General features: G+C 35.8%; 1 non-coding gene across 1 annotated transcript; it reads right to left on the reverse strand.

Moving 5' to 3' along the window:
* Window positions 1-1,200: 1,200 nt before the first annotated feature.
* On the reverse strand, window positions 1,201-1,307 carry LOC131238311 (small nucleolar RNA R71). The gene has a single exon (XR_009167714.1). It is a non-coding gene; the product is annotated as a small nucleolar RNA R71 (small nucleolar RNA).
* Between the last annotated feature and the right edge of the window lie 5,341 nt (window positions 1,308-6,648).

Genomic DNA, 6,648 nt, shown 5'->3' on the forward strand with positions numbered 1-6,648 from the left:
AGCATAGATCTCCTTGATCTCTACAAGTGGATCCTTGGAAACCCTAGTTTCCCACCTTTGAATTTCTTAAGTTTTTCATTAAATCTCTCACAATTACTCTCAAATATTTCAGATTTAGATTTTTCATCTTTTTCTAGTTCTTCTTCTAGTTTCTTTCTGAAAACATGCGAGATTAGTCCCTATGGATTCAACCTCGGTCTCACCGAGATTATTACTACATCACGACCCTACACTTGGGGTTGTGAATAAGTTTTTGGCGCCATTGCCAGGGATTAACGGTTGCATTTTTCTGAGATTAGCTAGTTTTGGAATTAGGTTAAGATTAGGATTTTTCTATTTTCTATTTTTAGATTAGGGTTTGTTTTCTATTTTTAGAAACTTTTTAATTCTAGGTTTAGAACTTTCCTAATCAGTTTTAGAAACTTGTTTACTTTCTTTTTTTATTTTTAGGAACTTTCTAAATTTAGAATTCTATTTTTAGAAACTGACTTATTTTGTTTTATTTTATAGGATTTTAATTAGGAACTTCCAATTTGGTTACTTCTTCCCATTTCCGTCTCTCTTTCTATTTATAGATTTCGATTTCGTTTCTCTCTTTTAGGTTTAGTTTAGAATCTGAAATTGAGGCTGAGAGTGTTTCATGCCCAAGTGGGTCTGTGATAACACTCGATGTCTTTTGAGTGAAGGAGGATTGATTAAGGGGTTATATATCCATCACAGGATTAGCCACTACTCGAGATACTCTGAGTTAATTGAAGTGATGATTACAAATCAACCAGGAAGACAACCTCAGCCTCGGGTTGAGGAAGTTCAGGATGAGAATGAGGTGAATCAAGCACCCCTGCCTCGTACTTTATGAGATTATTTACAACCGGCGAGGGTGAGTACACCCTCATGCATGGTTTTTCTAGAAAATACGGGACATATGGACATTAAGTCAGGGATGATCCAAATCCTTCCAAAATTCTATGGACTTAAATATGAATCTCCATATTTGCACTTGAAAGAGTTTGATGAGATCATAGCCACTTTATATTTTCCAACATGTCTGAGGATACGGTCAGGCTGAAACACTTTCCCTTTTCTTTGAAAGAGAAGGTTAAGACGTGGTTACATTCACTACGTCCCTGATCTATTGGCACATGGAATGACATGATAAGGGAGTTCATAAATAAATTTTTTCCACATCATAAAATGAACACCCTTAGAAAGTCAATCATGAACTTCGCCCAAAAGGAGGATGAAACGTTCTTCCAATGTTGGGAGTGGTTCAAGGATCTGGTTAGTTCATGCCCACAACATGGTTTTGAAACATGGCGCATTACACATTTTTTCTATGATGGTCTGACATCTTGAAAAGGGCGAACTCCAAGTCCTAAAGGGGGGGGGGGGTGAATAGGATAATGCCAAATAAAAAATAAAATGTGAAAAATAAACTCAAACAGCAGATATCTAAAGCAACCTCAAATGCACAAGTATTGAGAGCTTGATACAAACGTTGTTCTAAGGACAACCTTACACCAAAAACCAATGGCTTATGGTAGGACAACCAGATTTCTAGAATGTCGGTAAGTATAAAAAACTCAAACTGATACAGATGCAAAAGAAATAAACCTAACTATTACAACATTCACCACAAAAGTATAAAATAGATTACAACATTCACACACACAATCAAATACAAACATCCACCACAACTCCAAGAATTATACTGGTTCATGTGTATACACTAACTATTCGCAAACAGCCACACAATTACTCCACTCCCAATATCAACACCCACGGGATATTGGTTTTCACTAAGAAAGAAGGTTTTCCATGGTTCACCTTAAAACCTTTACAGATGTATTTTTTAATGAGTCTACACAATAAAAAACCCCACGCTGAGATTTTCCTAGCTGATCTCAGTCAAAAACATAAATAGAGATTTTCCTAGCTGAATCTCACAAACCAAAAATATAGAAAATTGAAATACAATACTTATCTAAAGAATGTTCTTTGATGTAGCTGGTAGAACTGCTTCTTTGTAGATGAATATGTTCAAAGTTCAATCTCACAAATGAAGGGGTTCTAGGTCTAGATGAATTTTAAATTAAATCCAACCTTTGGCTACTTGGATTCAATTTCTTGGATCTCAAAAAGGGTTAAAGTAAAATCAGCTTTTATATCAAATATAATGGAATCAAGAGATCAAGAAATTAAGAAACCAAAAAGCTATTTAAAATAAATTTTAAATACCTCACAATAGCTTCACAATAGCGGGGACTTATCTCTTAGAGTGGTGGCTTGAATTGGCTTGGAATGAATAAAAAAAATCTTAGAAATGTCCTCTATTTATAGGTCGCAATTCAATTCCCTGGACTAGTCTATGGTTTGGTTCGACTGGTCCTGACAATAACCAATTTTCAAATTTTCTGACGCGATCAGATAAAACAGACCCTCGACTGGTCAAGTGGATTGCTTGAATTATAGAGAGGCCAGTTCGATTGGTCGAGCACAGCGCTCGACTGGTCGAGTGAATTAATTAGCATTGCTGGAGTTTGAGTCGAGTCCTGCTCAACTGGTTGAGCTAAACTCCGCGATCGGTCGAGCAGGGTATTTGACTAGTCGAAGACCAAACAACCTTATCCGATTTTTTGAGTAAAATCCTGGACTGGTTGAGAAAGACCCTGGACTGGTCGAGCCAGTGCCTGGACTAGTCAAACCAAGACTAGGACAGGTCGAAGCAAAGCCTAAAATAAGTACTATGACCCAAATTAAACATGCAATGATAATGACCTAATCATAAGGTCTTTCTAGGGTCATGTATACCTTAAATGTGAGTATTGAAATTGAAACATCGGTCGCTTCTATAGATAAGACACTTTGAATCACATGAAGCTTGACCTCGTATACTTGAGCTTATGTCTCAAACTTATGTCTTGAGCATGTGACTTGAGACTTAAGCTTGATCAAATGTATTTGAGCTTGAACTTGAGCTTTAAGCTTGAACTTGAGCTTGAACTTAAACTTGAGTAAGTGATGCACTCGAACTTGAGCTTGAGATAGTGCACTTGAACTTAAGTACTTGGACTTGGTGAACTTCAACTTGTTCTCACAGTTGAACATGCATAATTGTAGCACACTAAATGTCGATGTACATAACATGAAGCTCATCTTCAAATGAAGGTGAAATTTTCATGTATTTGAACTTGAAGGTGAACATTCCATCTATCAAAACAAGTCAAACATTCTAAAGTGTTTTGGGACAACAAAATTTGACAATACAGGGTGCTAGATTTACAACATAGCACTTACAATCTTCCCCTTTGTCAAATTTGTGACAAAACCAACTTATAGAAGATTAACCTATTATAATATACAGATTCACTTAGTTTATATTAAATCCAACAATCACAACTCCCCCTCAATCAACTCCCCCTCAACTTGAGCTCAATAGAGACCTGTATTAAGACATACATATACATATCCAAAAAAAATTTCCACAGTGTCACATGCATATCTACATCTCTACATCCACTCTCAAACCACAAACAAACAGATTGAGCAAATAAGCAATCATATACTACACCAATTTCTCCCCATTTTTGTCACAAAATGATAATGGAAGAAAAGATGAAAAATATGGGAATGTGGAATCTAAATATGTGAAGAAAGTACGAAAGAGTATGAAAGTTAGCAAATTAAAACATAATAAAATACAGTAACCACATCACACACAATTAAACATGTCCAAATACAAGAGTCACTAAGAAGAGTAAAGTTAAGTAGTTAATACAAGTCCAACAAAAGGAAGAGAACTAATCAGAACCAGATGAAGAGGTAGGTGGAATAGATGGATTAATCTAGTGTAATCCCTTATTTATGCGTCTAAAATACTTACACATATACTTCATTTAATTATCTTGGAAAATTTTTAGTCCATCCACCTTCTCTTCTAGTGAGCGAAGGCGCTCATCAAAACTAGAAGACTGAAAATCAGGATCAGCCTCAACATCATCAGATTTTAATTTATTAAAAATATCATCCATATTGGCGTCAATTAGTAGCACATCTTCCTCTCCAACTTCTTCTCTAACTTTTCCAGCATTCCTATTAATTTGACCAGGTGCTAACTTCAAATTCATCTTGTTGATATTTGAATTGTTGATGGAAGATAAGAAGTAGGAGCTTCTCTAGGTGGCATGACCACAGAACAGTGTAAAGCAAGGGTGATCACCAAATAAGCAAATGGAATATCACGATGCCTCGGATGAAGTCGAAATTGGATAATAAAATAGCAGATTAATGAAGGAAGACACACCAAAATGCCAGATATAATAGAATGAAGAATATGCACCATAAAGGTAGTCAGTTCGGCCTTGTTACCAGATCTAGGATATACATTGGAAAAAATGCGACGTACAACTCGGTATCTGGGCAACATATGAATGGCCCAGAGCACATTCCCAAAACTCCATTCCGAGTCCATGTTGCATAAATTTTTGGTTAATAAACATTTTTTCCGACTCATTCTATTTTTCAACCAATGTTGGAATAGGAATTCCTTCATCATTCACTTGAATGTCCATCAACCTAGAAATTAAGTGACGATCTACTTTATATGAACCTTCTCTAAGCATGATAGTGAAGGTCAAATCTTTAATAAAAACATCACCTATACACGCATACATAGCTTGAGCAATGGAGCTGTATGCCAATTCGCCCCAATTTAGAATGTTATCCCATCCTACAACAACAAGGAGGGGAATAATGTTGAATTGAACAAGATGGTTTGCATTAACTGTCAGCTCAACAATTATGTTGTAGAGATGGATATCCTACACATATTCCGGGTCCTCTTCGAGTGGTCGAAGAGTACGCACCAAAATGGAACGAGAAGAAGATGCTCGAGTAGGTTTTTTCTTCGATCTACCTTTCATTGCAAGAGTAAATAAGAAAATGCCAGAAAGGATTTAAGGGTTTCAAATCCAACAAAATTTTCCCTAAAATACCTAGGAAATCACAAGGAAATTTGAAGTAAAGATAAGAATCAGGCTATATGACAATCAAGGAACCCAAATCTGAAAGAAAAATGAAAATGATGCACATACCAAGTAGCAATTGAAGATGGGTTCAACCGGTCGGAGAAGGAGCTTAAGAAGAAGAAGAAAGAAATGGAGAAAAAGTGCTTTTCACACATTAAAAAGCCCTCCAACCACGCACCACGACTGGTCAAGTACATGCTCGGCCGGTCATGCCATGACTGGTCGAGCATGTACACGACCAGTCGTGCAAGCAAAAATAATGCACAATTTTATTAATTTTTAAAATCTGAAAGTTTGTAAAAAAAATAAAAATAAAACATGCAAACATGATAAACTCAAATCAAATCACTCATACTAATATCCATTTTCAATTTAGAGAACCTGTTTCTGTCAAATAGTTTAGTGAATATATCCGCAAGTTGATTTTCAGTTTGAACATAATCCAATGAAATAATTTTATCTTCCACTAATTCCTGAATATAATGATATCGAATGTCAATATGTTTGGCACAGGAATGCTGGATGGGATTCCTGGAGATATTGATTGCGCTAGAGTTATTGCAATATAAAATCATTGTATCTTGCGCAATGCCGTAATCATTTAACATTCTTTTCATCCACACATGCTGAGTACAATCATTTTTGACTCCGATATATTTAGCCTCAGCTATGGATAGGGATACGGAACTTTGTTTCTTGCTATGCTAGGAAACCAAACAGTTCCCAACATAAAAGTAACCACCACTAGTGGATTTCCTATCGTCTATATTCCCAGCCCAGTCAGCATCCAAATAACCAACTAAATGAACATTAGTATCATGTGGATACCACAGGCCTAAATTAATCAAACTTTCGACATACCTAATAATCCTCTTGACAGCAATCAGGTGAGATTCCTTAGGATCTGATTGATATCTAGCACAGATACCTGCGCTGAATGCTATATCAGGTCGACTCGCGGTTGAATGTAGAAAACTACCAATCATACTGTGATATAACCGAGGACTACACTCTTACATGTTGCATCTTTAGAAAGCTTAAGAGTTGTACTCATATGAGTATCAAAGTGCTTACCACTTTCAAAGCCAAACTTCTTAACCAAGTTTAGAGCATACTTGATTTGAGAAATGAAAATACCATTTTTAAGTTGTTTCACTTGTAGACCTAGGAAGTCATTCAGTTCTCCCACTATGCTCATCTCGAACTTAAACTTCATCAACTCTGCAAACTCAGTAGATATGTTAGAACATGTAGAGTCATAGATAATGTCATCAACATATATTTGCACTATAAGTATGTGTTTATTATTTTTCTTAACAAATAGAGTTTTATCAACACTCCCCAGAGCGAAGTTATGACTTAGTAAAAACCTAGTCAATTTATCATACCATACCCTAGGAGCTTGTTTTAAACCATAAAGTTCTTTTTTCAGACGATACACATGATCAGTGTGTTTAAGGTCTTCAAAACCCTTAGGTTGTTCAACACAAACCTCTTCATGTAAATCACCATTCAAGAAAGCACTTTTGACATCCATTTGATAAATTTTAAACTTTTTGAAACATGCAATGGATATAAACAATCTGATGGATTCAAGATAAGAGACTAGGTCAAAGGTTTC

The sequence above is a fragment of the Magnolia sinica genome, chromosome 2, assembly GCF_029962835.1.
Source record: "Magnolia sinica isolate HGM2019 chromosome 2, MsV1, whole genome shotgun sequence".
NCBI lineage: Eukaryota > Viridiplantae > Streptophyta > Magnoliopsida > Magnoliales > Magnoliaceae > Magnolia > Magnolia sinica.